Raw genomic sequence first — 23,633 nt, forward strand, 5'->3', positions numbered from 1 at the left:
GAGGAGAAAATAGAGGGCAATTCTAGGTGTAGTCATTGCCATAATAAGAACTTTTTCCTACAAGCACCTTGTATGTTTAAGGGAATTTTTACACACTATCTCTTTTAATCCAAACTACAAGGAAATCATAGGTGCTCACTTTTTATACCTATTTCCCAGATAATGAAACTAAGGCTTGGCTTGCCTGTGCTTTCTTATAAGAAAACTTCCACTGACCCCTTCATTTTTGCCAGGTTCATGATGCTTTAACTCCTGTTTTGTGAGGCACCTTCAGGGATGAAATTACAGCCCCAGAATGGAGCTCTTGGGTCAGAAAAGGGCTAACTGTACCCCCAAAACTATAGTACACATTCAACACTTAGAACATAGAATATTGTCTTCAGAGTGATTAGAAAAGATCATCAAATTCAATCCTTCTTGGATGGAGCTATTTAGGCCCAGAGAAGGGTAGAGAAATGTCCAGAGTTGCACAGCAAGGCAGTAGCTGTCCTCAATGCCACAGGACAGGGTTCTTGAAGAACAAACTTGGCCAAGGCACCTGCCTTTGCAGAGACTGTCTTCTGTTCCTCTCTTTGTTGGGTTGTATCAGTCAGAGCCCCAGCAGAACACAGAATTCACTTCTGGTGTTTCAGATGATTCTTGGATGCATGTTTCCTTTCAGAAGGATAGTCAGAATTATGAGGTATCAAACAAAATGGGATCCAGAGACCAGCAAGAGCAGGAAACCCATCAACACTTGTAAGCTTAAGGAACTAAGAGAAGAACAGTCTTCCAAGAACCTGGTAGAAGCTGCATTTATGGGGAACAGGATAAGTGATGCTGGCACAGGAAAGGAACCAAGAAGTAATGTCCCAAACCCTTTTCTCTCCTATCTTCTGTCTCTTACTGGTGTCTCCTATCAGTCAACTCCAACCAGAAATGAGAATGCAAGGCATCCTATGGGAGTCAGTCTGTGGGAGCCAGCTTCCCAGCAGGGAGAGGAGAGCAAAGACCAAGTGTGGTAGGGAGGTGGGAAGAGTAAACCAGGACACATGTGGACTTGGAACTCAGATCTCAGAACTCAGATGGCAAGTAATGACTCAGAGAATGGTGAAATGTCATCATGACCTCTTCACCCCTTCTGGCAGAGGAGACTAAGCCTCCTCCCTGTTAAGGAGGTAGCATATCTAGTTCTACCCATAGGCAGAGAAAGCAAGAACAGAATATGATGAGTGGAACTTCTCCATTGATCTGTCACACTTCCTGAAATCCTACATCTGTGCTTCATTGTATTGGATCAACACACTGATGCTCCATTTAAAATGCAATTCACCCAGGTCAGAAAATAAGGGAACATGATGAGCTATCTGCAGACTTCCATACTTTATAGTGAATTTGTGCATCAGCACGGTCCCAGCTTGGCAGTGTGGTGAAGGGAGTGTTTGGGAAAGAGCCTGAGGGGGTACCATTGGATGAAACAGCCATGATCCCTGGTAAGACTATATGGGATTCACCTGGAAGCAAGTAGAGCTAGCCTAGACAGCGTTAAGTGAATAGAGTAGACATTGATTGAGTGAGTTCACAGCATCCATTTCTTTTATTCTCCCTTCTACAGCATAAGATGAATTTATTGCCTTGAGGGTAAAATATGATTGGCCTTACCCTCAGTTCCAGTATGGGCCTATATTTGTGCAGAACGATACCCAGTGTTTATAGTCTATTTGTCAGACCCTGATTTGCACTCCTTGGCTCTAATCCGGAAGCCATTCAACTTCAGAAGACAGGTAACCACAAGGCCAGAATCAGAGGCCAAGTAGCAGCCAACTTCCAGGTCCTAGCCCACTAGCTACCCACACCCATCCAGCTTTGCAGAGTGATTTTTGGAAGCCAAAATGTACTCTCCAATTCAGTAATGTGCAGGAACAGCATGGAACTGGCTTGCAAGAGCAGATTATAATCACTTCCTAGCTTTAGGTGCAGTAACATCACACCAGTTGCTTAGACTTGGCTGTCATGGGAGTATTTACACCACAGGAATTGACAAGTGCTACAAATTAAGGCTATCTCCCCAGGGGAGCCAGCTGCTAAACATTTTCCAACATACCATTGTCCCAAATCCCTAACTGCTAAGTAACTGTCTGTCCTTTCCAGTGGCACTTGTCTAGTTCATCACTATTATGCAGGTCTGTTGGCCAAGACTTGCATGGAAACAATATATGGTAATTTCAGGCTAGACTTTTGTAGCAGGAAGAAGGACAGAGGGATGGATAATCAGGGTAGGAACTCAGCTGTATCTAGCTTTTAATTGCTTTTGAAAGAGAGGTGACTGAGGGTATAGCTCAGTGGTAGAACATATTCCAGCATGCATAAGGCCCTGGGTTTGGTCTCCAGCAGAGACAGAGAGAAAGAGAGAGAGAGAGAGAGAGATCAGAAGCAAATATGGCAAAATATTCACATAGGTTTCTGTTCTTTTCTATATTTTCAGTTTTATGGCATCTTGTCTTTTAATTTAAAGTCAAAGTTAAGGGCTATAAATGTGGTTCAGTGGTAGAGCACGTGCCTAGCATGCATGAGGTTCAATCTCCAACTCAGGGAAAAAAAGGTCAAACTTAAAACTCCACTTGTTGTTCAGTGCCTCCACACAGTGGCAGGGGCAGACTCACATGGGACATGATTTGAGGAGAGGTGGCAGCAACAGTGGCAGTGGCAGTGAGAAGGTGGCCTGTTGAACTTCTAGTAACAGTTATGGTGTCTTTCTGACTCCAGACAATCCAGTTGATCTAAATACAACCAGAAGTGATCTTTTGACCCCAGCAAGATCCTGGGGATTTCCTAAGGTGTGATCGTAGTAGCAGGAATACCAGAAGAGGAAGAAAGGACACTTTCAGAGACTGGGGAGGCAGGAGATCCAGCTATCTCATTGGAATATTAGAAAGATGTAAAGTAAGTAGTGCTATTTCCCTTTTGCTTTTTAAATGGAAATTATTAAAAGAGCTCATATTCTCATCTTTGGGGCCCCAGTCTGAGGACCACTTTATCTAGCTAAAATGTTGCAGAAGGTACTGAGCAGAGCTGGGAGTAGAGTTCGGATTCCTCACTCCCATCAGATTCACATCTGCAATCTCAGAAAACTCCCAGCATCTCCCAGTCCCCAGCATCAGAGAAGGTTTCAGTTTGGCAGTGCTGTGGAATTGTTGCCTAGAGTTGCCGGGCACCACACGTGGAATAAAGAGAGCTCTCTCTGCCCGAAGCCCCTAAAGCCTCCTTCACAATCTAAGATCCTTCCTTCAAATTTCCTCTGTCTCCAGGTGCACACAAGAAAACATTTCTGTCCTCACTCCCAGTTCTATGGGCAGTTTACAAGTTACTTACCACCAGAATTACAGAGCACAAAGTTAAGATTAGCAATAAGACTTTTGGTCAATTGGCAAGCCCTAGAGAGGAGAAGAATTTGGCCAACAAGTCACTGAAAGAGCTAGGAAATTTAGAACTTCAGTCTCTAGGTTTACACAATCACCGAGGTTGGAAGTTCCCTGGCAGAACTTGGAAACTACAAGGAAATAAACAGGAAAGAGAGAAGAGAGGTCTGAGAAAATCTAGTGATGGAGTCCAAAGTGGAAAACAGAACTCACAGATGGGGTCCCTGGCAACTGGGACCTGAGCTCCCAGAGCTCAGAGGGTCCTGAGCTCTTTGGCCCAGAAGGTGGAGTCACAGAAACAAATTTCGGGGCCTTCACTAATTCTGAAGATCAACCCAGAGGATACATCTTGGAGCCAAAGGGGAAAGCAAGCCCCTACCTCCAACACAGCCATGTGGAGGTGAGGACAGTGGGAGGTGATAATAGTGCCTGAGCTGGGAGGAATTCACTCAGCCAGATTCACAAAGCTGACAGTTGGCAGTCACAGCAGAGCCTGGCAGGGATGATCACAGTGTGTGGCCACCCCTCCGCCTTAGTTTTATCTTTTTTCCCTAGCTCTATTGATGACACCCTGATGTAATGGAGGAGATGCAGCACTAATATAGGATGAATATATAGAAGGACAAAGAGATTTCTTATAAGGAATTGACTGGTGATTATGGAGACTGGCAAGTCCCAAGAACTCTGCTTAGCAAGCTGGAGACCCAGGATAGCCAATGGCACAGTTTGTCAACCTGAATAATAAAACAGTAAGAAAGAAGTTCTCCAAAGAATAACAACATTTAAAGCCAGGTGTAGTGCTACTGTTAGGAATGGGAATCCTATTCCCCCGAGAGACAGAGAGCCAGGCGTGAATGCAATCAACAAAGCAGAGTTTATTGGGCTGGCTAGCCAGGGTCGAGCTCCCACACGGACACGCAGGACCGGTTAGGAAAACACGACCCTGAGCCTCTTTAGGGGAAATCTTATATACACCACGACCTGCCGTTACAGCAAAAGCCCGCGCAGCACTTAACCAATGATTTTGTAACACAGAGTAAAAGGTCAGCAGTTGCGCGCGTATTTTCGTTATCAACATTGAGCAAGCAGACAGAGCACATCTTGTACGTACATCCCGTCATCTTTCGCAACCTTCTCACATTCCTCACATTCTATATCCCCGAGCCGAGCCCTGCTGCCCTGCTTATCTTATCTACACGGGGCATCTGGTACCGGTTTCTCCAACAGGGGGGTGGGGTCCACTGAGACATCTCATTCCTTCTTATCCCTTTCATTCCCCCCTTTTCTTATGGCCTAAATTGAGGAATCATTCTCAAGGGGATGAAGAGCCTGATATTGTTGGTGGAGGACCAGAAGTTGGATAGTATTAATTCGACCTTTGACAAAAGTCATAAGTCGGTTTAGAATCCAGGGTCCTATGGTAACAAGTAATAGGAAGATTATTATTGGCCCTGCCAGTGCAGATAAAAGGGTAGCTAACCATGGGGACTGGTTAAACCAAGACTCGAACCAGCTTTCCCCGGCCTCTTTTTCTCGTTTTCTTTGTTCCAGGCTCTTTCAAAGTTTAGACATGGAGTCACGAACAACTCCAGTATGGTCAGCGTAAAAACAACATTCTTCCCCTAGAGCAACACATAGTCCCCCCTTTTGGAGGAACAACAAGTCCAGACCTCGTCGGTTTTGAAGTACTACCTCAGACAGAGAAGTGAGGGATTTTTCTAGGTGGCTAATGGACGTTTCTATTCTCTCTATATCTTCGTCTATGGCTGCGCGCAGTGAAGACATCCCTTTCTGCTGGGTGGCCAAAGAAGCTATGCCGGTTCCTGCTCCCGCTAACCCTAGGCTGAGTAGGGTAGCAATAGTTACTGTGGAAATAGGTTCTCTCTTTTTCCTTTTTTCAACCATTTTTGTATTCCAGTATGAATATAGACTCTCTTCCGAATGATAGAGGATGCGGGGCAGCACAGCCACTATAACACAGAATTCTTTAGAGCTGTTAAACACCTTAGTTGATAGGCACAGGGTGAGTCCGGACCGCGAGCATAGCCACCACCCATTGTCCTTTGGAATTACCCATTTAATAGCATTTTCCCAGGTATAACTGGCGTTAATAACAGTACATAAGTCTCGTCTATTCTTTGGCACTTTTCCTAAGCAGGTTCCTTGGCTGCTTACCTGTTGTATGGTCAGACCTCTCTTACGGTCTCCCCAGGAACACTGAGTGGGGTTTTCCTCAGATGAGGTATTGTGAGTGGTGTTTAGCCCTATTGCCTCATATAATGGGGGCCTCACATCATAACATAACCAACAGGAGTTAGTCATGTTAGGGTTGGTGTGGTTTAACGTCAGGAAGGCAGTGCCCACTAGGTCCCAGAGGGGGTCTTCAGATCCGGTCATGAGACTGGGCCTCACCAGGGGAGGGCTGGTTCCTGATGGTCTTGGAGTTGTAACATTAGCCCGGGCTATGGTTGAGGGAAGGTGGTGAGTTGTGGAAGGTCGGGGAGGTGGCTTTACATAGGGTGGCCTAAGTACCTTATTAGGGCCTACTGCTGTGGACGGTGGCCCCGTGGGCTCAGCTTTCAATCTGACTACTATGGTTGAGCCAGAGTGTCCACCATATTTATAAAATACAATTCCCCATGCCCTTCCTTGTATCCATCCTGGGGTGTCCTTTTTGCCAGCTTCAGTGAAAGTGACCTTGATTCTATCTAGATCTGCGGGCCGGCACTCGCGGGTGATATGCGGAAAGCGCAGGCCCCCCCACATCTGCTTCCCCATGGTACCCCATTTACAAAGGCAAATTTGAGCAGGTCTGGTTTTGATACTACCCATTTCCATTCACCATCGTTAGATGTGACGCATGCCCACGACTTACAGAAAGAGTATTGTATCCCCCCACAGTCTTTGCTCTTTTGGTGGCCCGGGCAAGCATAAAAACCATAGCGTCGAGCTGAGTCCGGGGCGGTGGCCCTGTAGGTAGGATTGATGTCTCTGAAGCAGAATTGTAGTTCTGGCCACCAAGTTCCCAATGGGGCAGTGTGAGTAGTCTCGTTGAGGGTGGTATGTGTCTCCCCATCGGTGAGTATCCAGGTTTGTTTATAAGGCTGGTGAGGGTTGGTTTCGGCAAGGCTCCTGCTCCTGGCAATGAGCAGGATCAGGAAGATCATCCAACTCATTCGTGACGGCTCCTGAAGACTCTGCATGTTTTTGGGGCCGCAAGAGCTTTAGCTATAATGGGTTGTCTGGGTGCCGCCGTACGGTCCACTCTTTAGCCCCTTTTTGTTTTTGATGATTGGCTCGACGCACGTGGGAGTAATGGATCCAAGGTCCGATGCCGTCAACCTTGAGGGCGGTAGGGGTGGTAAACAGTACAACATAAGGTCCTTTCCATCTAGGCTGTAGGGTTTTGGACTGATGCCTTTTAACCCATACCATATCCCCCGGGACTATGCCATGTTCCGTGTTCGGGGTCCTCTCAGCAGTATGGTACGCTTGAATTAGGGGCCATATTTGTTGTTGTACTTTAGCTAAAGCCTGTAGCATAATCAGATAATTTGGGGCCAGATCATCTAGTCTCGGGCCTAAGGTCCTTTGAATGATGGGGGATGGAGCCCCATACAGGATCTCAAAGGGGGTTAGCCCATGGACATACGGGGAGTTCCGGACTTGGAAGATGGCCAAGGGAAGGAGTGTCACCCAATCACCACCAGTCTCCAGGGCCAATTTGGCTAAAGTCTCCTTTAGTGTCCTATTCATCCTTTCTACTTGCCCTGAGCTCTGGGGGTTGTATTCACAATGTAACTTCCAATTGGCCCCCATAGCCTGGGCTAGTCCCTGCAGGACTTTACTAACAAAAGCCGGACCATTATCTGACCCAATTGCCTCGGGCACCCCATATCTGGGTATGATTTCCTCTAGCAAGGCCTTTGCCACTACCTGACTCGTCTCCTTCTTTGTAGGAAAAGCCTCCACCCAGCCCGAAAAGGTATCTATGAATACCAGCAAATATTTGTACCCAAACTTTCCTGGTTTTACCTCAGTAAAATCTACTTCCCAACTTCTTCCCGGAGCCCTCCCCCATTCCCGAGTACCTGTATGGTGCCCCTCCCTTCGTCCTGGTTTCATGACTGTGCAGCTGGCACAATCTTCCACAATTTGGCGGACTGCCACAGTCTGGTTCGGAAATCGGAGCTGCGCAGATGTCAACAGGTCTAGCAATTTTCTCTGCCCCAAATGGGTGGACTTATGTAAGTTAATCAACAGGAATCGTCCGAGTTTTTTGGGCAGAATTAACTTGCCTTCCAAGTCACTTCTCCATCCGTTTTCCCCTTCTCTAATGGGGGAGTGGGCTCTCATCCAGGTGAAATCCTCCATGGAGTATTCTGGTCGGGGGGGTAGCGAAGGGAGCTCTGGGACAGGCACGTCTACAGCCGCGACCATGGAAGGACTCACCATTGCTGCTCTCTTTGCTTCTTGATCTGCTCTGTTGTTACCGACAGCTTCCGGCGTCTTGGCAGACTGGTGGCCTGGGACATACATCACTGCCACTGCCTTCGGTTTTTCCACTGCCATTAATAGACGCTGGACCTCGGCCAGGTTCTTTAGATTTTTCCCTTCTGCTGTGCGGAATCCCCTTTCGCAATAGATGGCCCCGTGGACATGGATGGTACCGAAAGCATAGCGACTATCGGTGTAGATATTGACTCACTTTCCTTTTGCCCTCTCCAGGGCCTCTGCCAAGGCAATTAATTCCACTTTTTGGGCTGAGGTTCTGGGTGGGAGAGCGCTGCTCCATACCGTATTTCCTTCTTGGTCGACTACAGCTGCCCCTGCCCTTCGGACTCCATCTTGGACAAAGCTGCTTCCATCGGTGTACCAGTTTAATTTGCAGCCAGACAGGGGGGTATCCTTTAGGTCAGCCCATACCTGTGTAACTTCGGTGAGGAATTCTTTGCAGTCATGGACAGGTGTTGGTAGTTCCAGGTTAGGCAACAGGGTGGCAGGGTTCAGGGTTACGCGATCTGTGAATGTGATTCGAGGGGAATCCAACAAGAGCCCCTGGTAGTGGGTGAGCCTGGCATTTGTCATCCATTTCCTGGGGGGTTGTTTAAGGATTCCCTCCACTGGGTAAGGGGCCGTTACCCAAAGGGCCTGTCCAAAAGTTAATTTATCGGCTTCTCTCACTAGCATGGCGATGGCCGCTATGATGCGGAGGCAGGGGGGCCATCCCACTGCTACTGCGTCTAATTTCTTGGAAAGGTATGCCACAGGTCTCTTCCAGGGGCCTAGTTGTTGGGTCAGGACTCCTTTGGCTACCCCCTTTTTTTCATCTACAAATAGAGTGAATGTTCTTGTAGGATCTGGCAAGGCTAAGGCAGGGGCCTATAAAGAGCGTCCTTTAGCTGGTCAAAGGCCTGTTGTTCTCTTTCCCCCCATCTCCAATCCGGAGCCTCTTTGGTGGCCTCATATAAGGGTCTGGCTATCTCTGCAAATCCCGGAATCCAGAGTCTACAGAATCCTGCGGAGCCCAGGAACTCTCTCACTCCCCTAGTGGATGTGGGGGATGGGATAGCCAAAATACTCTGTTTCATGGCACCAGTCAGCCATCTTGCCCCGTCTGCGATCCGATAACCCAGATATGTCACTGACCTTTTACAGATGTGGGTTTTCTTAGCACTCGCCCGATATCCCAGCTCACCTAATTCCGTTAGCAGGTGTTCAGTAGCCTCGTTGCATTCCTCTCGGGTTTCTGCTGCTAACAGTAAATCATCAACATACTGTAATAGAGTGACTCGCGGGTGGCTCCAGTGAAAGGGTTCCAGATCCTGGCTCAGGGCCTCGTTAAACAGGGTGGGAGAATTTTTAAATCCTTGCGGCAGTCTGGTCCAAGTAAGCTGTCCAGATTGGCCCCCATCCTCGTGCCACTCAAAAGCAAATAGCGGCTGGCTAATTTCTGACAATGGAATGCTGAAGAAAGCATCTTTCAAATCAAGGGTTGTATACCACACTTGCGAAGGGGGTAGGTGGCTGAGCAAGGTATAGGGATTTGGAACAGTGGGATGAATGTCCTCCGTCTGCTTGTTTACCTTTTGCAGGTCTTGCACAGGCCTGTAGTCCTTGCTTCCTGGCTTTTGGATGGGGAGCAGAGGTGTATTCCAGGCGGACCGACAAGGCAGCAGTACTCCTTCCTTTAATAGCCTGCGGATATGAGGGGCTATGCCTCTTCGAGCCTCCTCGGGCATAGGATACTGTTTCACCCAAATGGGAAGAGCGGAAGCCTTCAATTGTATAACTACGGGAGGGAGGTGTTTGGCGAGCCCAATTCCCACAGTCTCTGCCCAGGCCGTGGGAAATCTTTTTACCCATTGGGCCATGTCCCCTCCTGGCTCCTGTTGACTCTCAAACAGATGATGTTCGTCAACCAATGATAGGGACAGGACATGTATCGGGCTCCCCTCTCGATCAGTCACAATTATTCCATCTGGCTCAAAATGGATATGGGCCCCTATTTTGGTGAGTAGGTCCCGTCCGAGCAGGGGAGCGGGGCTCTCAGGAACGACCAGGAAGGAGTGTGTGACCTGGTGTTTTCCTAAGTTTACCCTTCTTTTGGTAGTCCATGTACATAACTGTGTACCAGTGGCCCCCTGAACGACATTTGTTCGTTCCTTATTCAAAGGTCCATGTGCCTTGTTTAAGACCAAATACTGGGTGCCGGTATCCACCATGAACCCCATCGGCTTCCCCTCCACGTGTACTGTTACCCAAGACTCGGGGAGGGGGTCCGAGCCCCGTCTCCTTCAGTCCTCTTCTCTGGCTAGGAGGACTCTGGCCTGCTCTACTGCTCGTTCCCTTTCCCTTTTATCCCCCGGTCTCCTTCCAAACCCTCTTCTTCCCTTTAACTTAGGGCATTCTCTCTTCCAATGCCCAGTTTCCTTACAGTAAAAACAGTGTTCCTTATCTGGGGTCCTGGCATGGCCCCCTCCCCTGGGTTGGTCCCAGACACCTGCTAGGAAGATATGGGCCATTTCTCTTTGTTGCTTTCGGTTTTCCTTAGCCTGGAACTCCCTGTCCTCCTTTCTCAATTTCTCCTGGGCCTCCCTGTCTTCCTTTCTCCGCCTTTCCTCCCTTTCTTCTGGAGTTTCCCTAGCGGTAAAGACCTTCTCTGCTATTTGTAGCATTTCCCTAATGGTCATTTCCCCTAAGTTTTCCTGCTTATTGAGTTTTCTCCTAATGTCTGGAGCTGCCTGATTAATGAATGAGAGCACCACAGCAGACCGGTGGAGCTCCTCCTCAGGGTCAATAGGGGTGTACTGACGGTATGCCTCATAGAGGCGCTCTAAGAAACCGGCCGGGCTTTCATTTTCCCCTTGGACGACTGCTTTTACTTTTGCAAAGTTGGTGGGCCTTCTAGCAGCTTCTCGGAGACCGGCCATAAAAGTCTGGCAGTAGATTCGGAGACGCTCCCTACCTTCTGCGGTCCTGAAATCCCAATCAGGGCGGCGTAGGGGGAAGGCCTCGTCTATGGCCGGTTGGAGAGTTGTGGGTCTCCCATTATCCCCCAAGACATTTTTTCTTGCTTCGTTGAGAATGCGCTCTCGTTCCTCCGTCGTAAAAAGAGTATTGAGCAGCTGATGACAGTCATCCCAAGTGGGATGGTGTGTATGCATGATGGACTCCAAGAGATCTATGAGACACTTGGGGTCTTCCAAAAAGGGCGGGTTCTGTGTGCTCCAGTTATATAGATCACTGGAGGAGAAGGGCCAGTACTGAAACTGTTGCCCCCCCTCCCGGTCCCCCTTGGCCTACCATCTGGACTGGAAGTGTAGGGACAGTTTCCTCCCCATGTGTTGATGAGGAGGGCCCGTCTTCCCCCTCCCTTTCCTGAACCCCTCGGGGGCAAAGTCTTCGACCCATTCCTCCTCCTACTGCCAGTCCTGTTGAGGAGGATGAGGAAATTTCCTCCTCCGGGGCACTGGCTTGGCCAGGGGGAGTCACGTATGGAGGCGGCCAATCTTCCTCTGCCCCTGCGAGGGATGGGTAAAGGGGGGAACTCTCTGGTAAGACCGGAGATGGTAAGGGAGGTGCCCTATTCTGAGGACCAGTCAGGGTGGGAAGAGGAAGTTTCTCCTCCTCCTTTATGACCAAGGCGGGCATGACTGGGGTTTTAGCCCCGGGAGCCAAACTGGAGGGGTGAGTCAGAAAAGCTGTTAACCAAGGCGGGGGGGGGGGGGTTCCTCGCCAGATCCTCCCAAACCATAATGTAAGGGACTTGGTCTGGATGGCCTCGATTGCCTGGCCGAAAAATGACTGCTTTAACCTTAGTGATCATGTCTAGGGAGAGGGAACATTGAATGGGCCACCCGACTCCGAAGGTGGGCCACTCTGCAGAACAAAAGGTGTTGAACTTACCTTTCTTGATGACCAGACCCGCATTTAAGGCCCTTTCTTTAACTTCTGAAAAGTGAGAAAGGATCAAAGACTTTGGGGTTGTTTGTCCCTGTCCCATTGTGGAAGGAGAATCAAACACCAAGAGAGATAGAACAAAAAGGGTAAAGGCAACAACAATTCCACATACACACAACACTCTCCAGCACTCGCTCGGACCAGTCCTTCTCTCACACTGGTGCGCACCCCATTCAACCTCCTCACCGTCCGACTTGGATATCAGGCCGAGAGGCGTCCACTTGATGGGTGGTTGGTCGACTAGCTCAATTAGTTCTTCACCTGGCGCCAGGATTCCTAAAATGCTCCAGCCCAAATGAGAGGAGAACCTCTCCCGGCAGGACCCTGCGGTCCTCCTAATGAAATTCTCAGAATAGAACTCCCTGGGGATTGGCTGAATCCCTGCCGCGGCCCAAATGGAACACTCAAGTTCCTCCAAATGAGGGTCTTGGATCCCCTCCCAATGCCTAGGACTTGGGATCTCCCCTGCTTTCTCGCGGGCAAGTTCTGTCTCTCAAGAAAATGGAATCTCAGTGGGACCTCCAAATGTTAGGAACGGGAATCCTATTCCCCTGAGAGCCAGAGAGCCAGGCGTGAATGCAATCAACAAAGCAGAGTTTATTGGGCTGGCTAGCCAGGGTTGAGCTCCCACACGGACACGCAGGACCAGTTAGGAAAACACGACCCTGAGCCTCTTTAGGGGAAATCTTATATACACCACTACCTGCCGTTACAGCAAAAGCCCGCGCAGCACTTAACCAATGATTTTGTAACACAGAGTAAAAGGTCAGCAGTTGCGCGTGTATTTTCGTTATCAACATTGAGCAAGCAGGCAGAGCACATCTTGCACGTACATCCCGTCATCTTTCGCAACCTTCTCACATTCCTCACATTCTATATCCCCGAGCCGAGCCCTGCTGCCCTGCTTATCTTATCTACACGGGGCATCTGGTACCGGTTTCTCCAACAGGGGGGTGGGGTCCACTGAGACATCTCATTCCTTCTTATCCCTTTCACTACGTATCTCCAATCTTAGCACTGGGGAGGCTGAGGCAGGAGGACTGCCTAGGCTACATAGTGAGACCGTATCTCACAAGAAAGAAAGGAAAAAGGAAAAGAGAAAGGAAAGGGAAGGAAAGGAGAAAGGGGAGGGGAGGGGAGGGGAGGGGAGGGGAGGGAAGGGAAGATTGGAAACAGCGAACACTGTGATGCAAATATGCTTACCATAGTAAACTTAGAATGCATTCAAAGACATTGAGACAAAGGCAAGTTTTCAAACACAAAAATGAGGACTGTTACACTAGATATTTTGAAACCACAGTCCTTGGCCACGATAATTAATAACAAGAGTATTGTCAATCTGAGATTTACTCGGTAAGTGTCCTTGTAGAAGTACCTTCTGAAAAAAAAAAAAAAGAAGTACCTTCTGCATAAGGTTTTGTTGGCCTCTGCAAGCTTGTCATTTGGCAGAATCATTTGTAAGTTATTATCAGGCAACCATATGGAAAAATCCTTCCTCTATAATACCTTTGATTTGATTACTTTTTGTTTAGTGTTGACCTAACAACTCCTTTTTTATTCTGAAAACTTTCATGTTTCTTTTATATCTGGAGGCCTGAGAACCAGGAGAAATAATGGTACAGTTCCACCAAAACCAGCAGACTCAAAACCAATTCAAATCCAAAGGCAAGAAAAGAAGTGGTGTCCCAGCTAAGCAGTCAGGTAGCAGGAGTTCCCTCTTATTCAGCCTTTCTATTCTATTCACATTCAATTAATTGGATGAGGCCCACCAACCTTAGAAAGGGCAATCTGCTGTACTTAGTCTACTGATTCAAATGTTAATCTCATCTAGAAACACCCTGTCTGCACATCCAGAAAAAGGGTTGACCAAATATCTGGACAGCCCATGGCCCAGGCAAGCTGGCACATAAATTAACCATTACACAGCTTCATCATACAGGAGCAACAGATGGCTATTCCACCTCTCTGGCCATTCCTTCTTAGGCCCCTTGCTGGTTCCTTCCCCTCTGTAGTCATTATCTACTGATGTATAACACATTTTCCCAAAACTTAACAGCTAGAAACAATAAACTTACTACACATAGTTCAGAAACTGAATTTTGGCTCAAAGTCTCTAATGAGATTGATTGAAGACAAGCTGTTGGCTGAAGTTGACATGATCTGAAAGGGCTGGAAAATCCACTTCCAAGCTCAGGCTTGCAGATATCAACAGGAGGCTTCAGTTCCTCATCATGTGGTCCTTCCCAGAAGCTGTGCACAGTGTAGCAGCTGGCTTCCCTCAAAACAAGTCATCCAAGAGCGAGACAATACACAAGAGAGAGCAAACAAAAAGGAAGCCACAGTGTCTTTTATCATTTATCTCAGAATTAACATATCATCCATCCCTTCTGACATATTCTTTTGGTCACACCCATGAACTTGGTACTATATGGCAGGAACTACACAAGTGTGTCAGTCCCAGGATGCATGACCATTTAGGGCCACCTTGAAGACTGACCACCATAGTCTATCCCAGACTATTAAATGTTGGTAGCCTCGGGATTCTCTCACACACCTGACATTTTCCTCCACATCCTCTCTGGAGGCAACTCCCACAACTACCTATATCCCAACAATTCCAAGACTATATCTCCTGCCTAAGCCACTCTCCTGAACTGCATGTACACACAACTTGTCCTGACAGTCTCACTCACCTGTTTCCAAGGCATTGCAAACTCCATATGTCAACATTCTTTATTCCCAAACTTGTTGCACTCCTGGGTATCACACTTCAGTAAATGGCCCCACCCTCCACCCTTTTTCTCAGAATGGAATTTGGATTTCCTCCAAATCCACTGCCACCACATTCAATATATTGTACTTCCCAAAGAACTTCTAAGTGAACACAAACCATATTTACACAAACTACTGCAATGATCTCCTCCTGAATCCACTCTTGTCTCTCTCAAAGGCGTTCGCTATGCTACAACCAAAAACATTTCCAGAAAGCAGATTTGACCGTATCACTCCTCTACTTAAAACTCTTCTATGTCTTTTGCTAATCCTTAAACTACAGGATGAAGTCCTTACTTCAGCCTCATGGAACTGCTCAATCTAGCTCCTGTTTTCCCCTTCAGCTTCATCTTCTTCCCCCATCCTACCAGGCTGCTGCCATCAGCCTCCCTGCCTGTCTCCCAGGGTACTTGCTCCCACTTGTTCATGTTTTCCCCATATGTTCTTTCCTCAACTAAGAATCCTTTTTCCCCTCTCTTTGCAAAGTCTTAGTCATTTTTCACTTTAAATATCATTTCCTCCAGGAAACTTTCTATGAATTCCTAAACTAACTAGATTTAGCTGTTATGTATACTTCCATAGGACTTTGTGCTTATTTTTCAAACTTTAGCATATTTTCACTTACTCATTCAATATCTGTCTCCCTGACTAGGATTTGAGATCCATGAGAGGAAGGGCCATGACTGTCTTCTCTAACTGCTATATCCCCAGCACTTAAAAAATACAGTTGAATGAAAAAAAAATGAAGAGAGCTGAGTACAGAGCCACCAAGACACCTACAAGAATGAAGAGTACGCATAGGGCTCAGGACTTAAAAAGTCATTGGAAAGCATTACATCAGTAGAGTGATGGAGACAGAAGCATGATGACAGGATTTTGGTATAGAAGAAAAATCAGGAATTGTAGATAACTCTTTTTCAAGACCTGTAGGTAAGAATAAAAGACAAAGATATGGATGGTTTCTAGGAGTGTGCTGTCAGGCAAAGATATTTTAGGGACTTGGGCATTATTGTAGTGTAGATAGAAGATAGAAAATAGAGGAGAGAGGGGATGATCAATGAAACAAGTTAAAGACAAAGGAGGATGTAGTTATGGCACATATGAAGGGTTAGTCTTAAACAGGAAGAAGGACCTTACTCTATGAAGCTGGAAAAAGGAGCTTAGAATTGGTGTGGACATTCACAGATTTGTGTTGAGGATAGAAATAGAATCTTGAGAGAGTTCATTCTAAATATTAGGAAAGAAGAAACATTGGCTTTAATAGCTAATTAAAGACAGAATATGAGAAAAAGGAAAGAATTAGGGATGCTTTCAAAATTACTAGCTTGAACACCTGAGTTTATGATAGTAGAAGAGGGAGGGAGGGAGAGAGATTGAAAGAAGAGAAGTAGGTTTGGGAAAGAGAGCAAAGGATAAGTTAAGATCAGAACAACTGCAATGAGTGTGAGGTACTGAATTGCCTGTGAGTCATCCAAGCAGAGATATACATTGTTCAATTCTTTAACACAAGAGGGTGCCCGTAGAAGCAATAAACTTTTGGAAGCTGTTGTCAGTCAGAAATAAGAAGAATTGGCAGTTCTAGGGGTCCAGTTAGCATAAACTAGTTGTCAATCTCAATGGGACGTGCTTCCAGGTAAATCATCTCAAAATTCCAAGAAGAGCGTCCACTTATTCTAACTGCAATCATATGTCACCCCTTCACCTATGGAAGATAGGCATCTTGATGTTCCACCAAGATTATATCCAACCAGAGAAGGAACCATGCACACTGAAAGCTAGAAGGCAAGGAATAGAAGCTTCTCAGGAAGAGATAGGGCCATCTCCTTTGGGGGGCCATCAGGCTATGTGTGATTGACCATGGAAATGGATAGGACCCCATGAATTGTGTAGATGGAATAAGAAGAGAGGAAAGGGTTTTCTCACTGACATTTCCTATACTTGCAGAATTTGCTTGCTCTCAGAGCCCTCTCAGTCACTCTGACTTGGTACCTTGGGGAATGTGGGGCCACTTTCTTCATGGGAGCTGAAGAGGACACTGAGAATCACAGCTGTGGTTTCTTCCTCACAGAATCTTATTATCATTAATCATTTTGCAACACCTGAATTTCTCCTTACCTCCTGGCTAAGTGAGCATCCACCCTGAGAACAAGTATGGACTCAGATTCACCAACACAGAACTACTTTCCCACCACAGAGGGGAACCACAGGTCATGCCACAGAAGGAAGCCAGGGGCAAACATGTTGAAACAGCCTGAACTTTGCTAAGAAGAGAGAGACCAGCTATTGCTTTGGTTTTACCATTTATACATTCCCAGAGAGCCAGAGGTTGGAGGAAAACATCCACTGCTCTTACAAGACTCAGCCTACCAACAGTCTTTTCTGGTCAAACTGGTTTCAGAGACCAGTTTACTTTATGGCTCTACACATAAACTGTGAAAAACAAGAAGGAGGAGTTCCACACCATTCCTCATAAGGAAGAAATATTGACTGGTAGGGTTTATTTGTTTGTTAGTTATTGGATTTTTTTTTTTTATTTTCTTCTGTCTTTTTCTGTGCTTATTTTATTGTGTTCTTACATTCATCCCATACTTCTCCCCTCTTTCCTATCTTATTTCTCTCCTTTTTCCCTATCCTCCTTTTTTATTACTTAATTATCAAAACATAGCTTTTTTGTTGGTGTTCACATCCTTGGTTATATTTTTCCTTTTTTCATCGTATATATTAATTGTACATAGTAAGGAGATCCATTATGACATTTCCATACATGCATACGATGCACTTTGATTATATTCACCCCTCCATTACTTCCTCTCAACCCCTGCCCCCTCCCCTTTTTCTTTTCTTTTCTCCCTCTCTAGTAGTCCCCCCTCCATTTTCACAACCTTGTGTCCCACCCTGCCCAGTTTCCACAGATGAAAGAAAACATCCATACTTCTCTTTGTGGAACTAGTTTGTGTTGTTAATGTGATCCCCAGTTCCATCCATTTCCCAGCAAATGACATAATTTCATTCTTCTTTATGGCTGAGTACAACTCCACTTTTTTTTATCCATTCATCCATTGATGGACTCCTAGGCTGATTCTGTGACTTGGCTATTGTGAATAATGCCAAGATAAATATGGGTATACAGGTATCTCTACAATAAACTGACTTTGATTCTCTTGCGTGTATACCAGAAGTGGTATGGCTGAGTCATATGGTAGTTCTATTTTTAATTTATTGAGGAATTTACTGCCTTGGCTAAGAATTCAATTCTTAGCCAAGAATTTATATTGAATAAAAGTAAAGTGGTCAGCCTTCTCTCTTTCCTGATTTAGAGGCAATGCTTTCAGGTTTTCCCCACTCAGTATAATGTTGGCTATAGGCTTGTCATATTTAGCATTTATTGTACTGAGGCATGTTTCTTTACGAAGGGGTGTTGTATTTTGTGGAAGGCTTTTTTCTGGAAACCCCTTTATATAATTAAGAAAAGGGGGGTTCTGTATCTATTGAGCTGATTATGTGATTCTTGCCCATGCTTCTGTTTATATGCTACACTATGTTTATCAATTTGCATACATTAAACCATCCTTGCATTTGAGGAATGAATCAAGTTGACCATTATGTAAGATAATTTTAATGTATTTCTTGCATTTGTGGAATGAAATCAAGATAACCATTATATATGATAATTATAATGTATTGCTGAATTTGGTTTGCTATTTTATTAAGGATTTTTGTATCTATGTTGATCAAGGAAATTGGCCCATAGTTTTCTTTCTGACATGTCCTTATCCAGTTTTGGTATCAGGATACTACTGGCTTCATAGAATGAGTTTGGAAGTATTGCTTTCCATTGTATTAAAGGTAATGATTCGAGTGGCATTGTTCCTGGTTTTTATTTAAAGAGCTGGTAGAATTCAATAGTAAATGCATCCGGTCCTAAATTTTTCTTTGTTGGAAGGTTTTCTTACTGCTGTTTGAATCTCATTGCTTGTTACTGACATGTTTGGGTTACTTGTCTCTTCTTGGTTCAATTTTGGCAGATCATATATGTCTGCAAATTTACCCATTTCATCTAGATTTTCCAATTTATTGGAGAATAAGTTTTCAAAATATTCCCTAATGATCCTCTGGATTTCAGTGGTATTTTTGTGTCACACACACACACTTCACCTCTTCTTTCTCTTCTTTTTGGTTAGTTTAGGTAAGAGTTTGTCAATTTTGTTCACCCTTTCAAAGAACCAATTTTTTGTTTCATTGATTCTTTGTATTTTTTTTTAGTTTCCATTTCATTGATTTCATCTCTAATTATCATTATTTCTTTCCTTCTACTAATACTGGAACTGGCTTGTTCTTGTTTTTCTAAGAATTTGAGGTGCATCATTAGATTAGTTAGTTGAGATCTCTCTGGCTTTTTAATGCAGGTATTTATAACTATAAACTTCCCTTATAGAGCTGCTTTCATTGTATCTCATAGGTTCTGGTATGTTGTGTTTTCATTTTCATTTTCTTATAGGAATTTTTTATTCTCTATCCCTTTCCTCAATGTCATGCTGATCATTTTTAAAACTATTGTTCAGCCTCCATGCATTTGTATATCTTTTGTATTTTCTCTTGCTGTTGAATATAGTTCTATTCTGTTTGATCAGATAAAATAAAAGAATTTATTTCAATTTCCTTGTATTTGTTAAGACTTGCTTCATGATCTAAAATATAATCTATTTTGGAGAACATTCCTTGAGCTGCCAAAAAAGAATGTGCATTCTGTGACAGTTGTGTGGAATATTCTCTAACTTTCTGTTCTATTTGATATATAGATTAATGACACCATAGTGTAATTTAATTCTGGTGTTTCTTTGTTGATGTTTTTGTCTGAATTACCTACCGATTAGTGATAGTGAAGTATTCAAGACACCCACTACAATTATGTTAGGGTCTATCTGTGTATTTAAGTCCAGTAGAGTTTGTTTGATTAAATTGTATGCACCAACCTTGAGTGCATATATGTTTACAATTGTTTTATCCTCTTGAAGGATTGTTCCCTTTATCAATATGAAGTGACATCTTCTTTGTCTCTTCTAAGTAATTGTTGCTTAGAGTCTTCTTTTTCAGATATGAATATAGTTAACTCCAGCTTGCTTAGGGCTCTTTTTTTGCTTTGAATATCTTTTTCCATCCTTTTACTTTAAAGCTGTGTTTGTCATTGCAGTGAGGTGGATTTCTTGCAGGCAAAAAACAGATGGGTCTTGTTTTTTAATCAAATCTATCCATCTACATCTTTTAATTGGAAAATTGAGACCATAACATTCAGAGTTATTATTGTAAAGTATGTAATAATTTCTGTCATTTTGTTGTTTGTATAATGTTTGATTCTTTACTAATTCTCATTTGCTCATACACTCTTCTAGTGGGATTTATTGTTCCCCATATTCTTATGGTTTGTGTTTAATCTTCCTTTACTTTGTGTAAGATTCCTTTAAGTACCTTTTCAGTGCTAGTTTAGTGGTCATGAATTCGTTTAGCTTTGGTTTTTTTTTTTTTTCCTCATAGAAGGTTTTTATTTCTCCATCAATTATAAAGGATAACTTTGCTGGATACAATATTGTACGTTGGCAGTTATTTTCTTCCAAGGATCAAAGTATAGCCTTTCAAGCTTATAGAGTTTCTTCTGAGATGTCTGCTATTATTCTGATGGGTTTGTCTTTGTATATGACTTGGTACTTCTCTCTTGCAACTTTCAATATTCTCTCCTTGTTTTGTACATTTGGTATTTTTTTAATTTTTATTTTATTCATATGTGCATACAATGTTTGGGTCATTTCTACCCCCTTCCCTCCATCCCCTCCCTTACCTCCTCTTATCCCTAACTACCCGGCAGAAACTATTTTCCCCTTATCTCTAATTTTGTTGAAGAGAGAGTATAAGCAATAATAAGAAGGACCAAGAGTTTTTACTAGTTGAGCCAAGGATAGCTATACAGGGAGTTGACTTGCATTGATTTCCTGTACATGTGTGTTACCTTCTAAGTCAATTCTTCTTGAACTAACCTTTTCTCTAGTTCCTGGTCCCCTTCTCCTATTGGCCTCAGTTGCTTTAAAGTATCTGCTTTAGTTTCTCTGCATTGAGGGCAACAAATTCTATCAATTTTTTTGTGTGCTCTCACTCACAAAAAACTCACATGTGCTCAAAGTCCAATCCCATTGTTGTGTTTGCCCTTGACCTAATGTCCGCATATGAGGGTGTACATATGATTTTTGGTCTTTTGGGCCAAGCTAACCTCCCTCAGAATGATGTTCTCCAATTCCATCCATTTACAAGCAAATGATAACATTTTGTTCTTCTTCATGGCTGCATAAAATTCCATTCTGTATGAATACCACATTTTCTTAATCCATTCATCAGTAGTGGGGCATCTTGGCTGTTTCATAACTTGACTAGTGTGAACAGTGCTGCAATAAACATGGGTGTGCAGGTGCCTCTGGAGTAACCTGTGTCACATTCTTTTGGGTATATCCCCAAGAGTGGTATTGCTGGATCATATAGTAGATCAATCTTTAGATTTTTAAGTAGCCTCCAAATTTTTTTCCAGAGTGGTTGTACATTTGGTATTTTAACTATAAAATGATATGGAGAGGATATTTTCTGGTCTCAAAGCCTCCTATACCTGAATGTTCAGCTCCTTCCCAAGATGTGGGAAATTTTCTGTCATTATTTTGTTCAATATGTTCTTAAGACCTTTAGCTTATACCTCTACTTCTTCTATGCCCATGATTTGTAGGTTTTGTCTTTTAATGGTGTCCCAGAGGTCTTGTATGTTGTATTATTACATTTTCTTTATTATTATATGAATATTCTAAGTCATCTACCTTGTCTTTGAGCCCTGATATTTTATCTTCTACTTCACCTAGTCTACAGATGAGGCTTTCCATGGGGGTTTTCATTTTAACTTATTGAGCTTTTCATTTCCAAAATTTCAATTTGGTTTTTTCAGAATTTCTCTTTACTGAATTCCTCTTTCACATCTTGTATTGGCTTCCTTATTTCACTAAGCTGCATTTGTATTCTCTTTGAATTCATTCAGATGTTTATTCATGTCTTCTTTGATTTCATTGATCATTCTTGCCAACATTATTTTGAATTATTTTCTGGGGTTTCATCCACTTCACTATCATTAGTGTCCATTATTGTGGAATTGCAGACTTTTGGAGGAATCATGTTGCTTTTTTTCTTCATATTCTTGTGTTTCTGGGTTGGGATTTGCATATCTGAGGACAAGTATTGGTTGGAGGTTTTAATCTACAGCATTCTATCAATTGAAGTAGACTCAGTGTTCAAATAGGACTGGGTAGTGGCAAGATTGATGTGTAGTTTTTCACCACTGGATTGAAGTTTTAGTTCATAGACAAACATTCCCTCAATGTGCTCAAGGCTCCAGCCCCAATTCCCACCACTACTCAAAGAGGAGAAAACTAGCTACAGAGACAATCACAGTTGTACAATAACTAATTTTAAATAATTATCTACCACAACTCCAACATCCTTAGAGAACTAAGAAAGAAAAGATACTACTATGTGAACTAACAAGATACTAGTTAATTAGGATAGAAATAGAAAGAAAATAAGAAGATTAATACTTGAGAATAGTACAAAAATATAGAGATATGAAAATAGAAGAAAAAGTAAATAGAAGGAAAGAATGAGAAATAAAGAAGAGAATAGGTAAATAAAAATCAGCTAAACTTAAAATGGGAAAAATAAAAATGAAAAATAATAACACTCAGGGGAAAACAGCCAAACAATGATAATAAAGAATTATAGAAGGGGAAATACAAAAAATAGAAAAATTTAAAAAGACCAAAATCTGATATAACTGAAGAAAGAAAGAGAACTAAATTGGAGGAGGGAACTAGGAAGAAAAATGCTTAAAAATAAGTATTAAACACCAGAAGTAGTGGCTCATGTCTACAATCTCTGTACTTGAGAAGCTGATGCATAGAGAATGCAAGCCTTAGATGAGCATGGACACTGAGGGGACAGTCTGTCTTAAACACATAACAAAAATAAATAAACATTGACAACCAGAACAACAGAAGAAAATAAAAAAACAGGACAAAAGAAGTTGAATAAATTGGATATAATAATATCTAATTATATAATTATATCTAATTATATTATTATAATTACAGTAATTAAGTGAAGTATAAAGGCCAAGAAAGAGAGGGAAGAAATGGTATAAAATAGAGTACACATTATATGTAAATATACAAACTGATCAGTCTGGTTTTTTAACTCTCTATAGAAAAGTAAGAGATTCCAAGATGGCGGCTACAGGGAGGAAGCAGAAAGCGAGCCTCCTATAGTGAAATCTTGGAGAGACACTGGAGACACACTTTGCAGACATAATCACTGAGAAGAGGCATAACTTTGACCCCTCCACAACTCCAGCTGGCACAGAGAATCTCCACTTCACGTTAAATGGAGAAACCACGAGGGCCCCCAGGCTGCCAGTCGCCCACGCCCAGACGGCTTGGGAAGACATGGACAAGGTGAGCTTCATGGTACCGTGGTACTCCCACAGACAAGCCTGGGCCAGAGCAGCATAGCCCCCTGGACAGACTGACCTCCACCTGGGGAAAAAAGAGAAACTGAGTAATAAGCAATAAGAACAATAAAGACACATGGGAAAGAGGGTGGGGCATCCTGAGTGCCAAAGATTGGGGGAAGGGAATCCTTGCCGGGACTGTAAATAAACAAGCCGGGTGGGCCAGAGAGGCTCTGGCGGGAGTGGGGGCATGCGCCCAGTAACCAGGAGTGGGAAAACTTGTGAGAGTGGTGGAGGGAGGAAAACTCCACAGGAGAGGAAGGAAGACCCACTTCCCACATGAACTGTAAACAAACATGGCAGCTGGCAGGAGCATCAGCACCGCCCAGTAATCAGGAGAAGGAAAGCCTGTAAAAGTGGCAGTGGGAGGAAAACTCCACAGGAGAGGGGGGAAGACCCACCTCCCACATGAACTG

This window comes from Castor canadensis, chromosome 7 (genome assembly GCF_047511655.1).
Source record: "Castor canadensis chromosome 7, mCasCan1.hap1v2, whole genome shotgun sequence".
In the NCBI taxonomy this organism is placed as follows: Eukaryota; Metazoa; Chordata; class Mammalia; order Rodentia; family Castoridae; genus Castor; species Castor canadensis.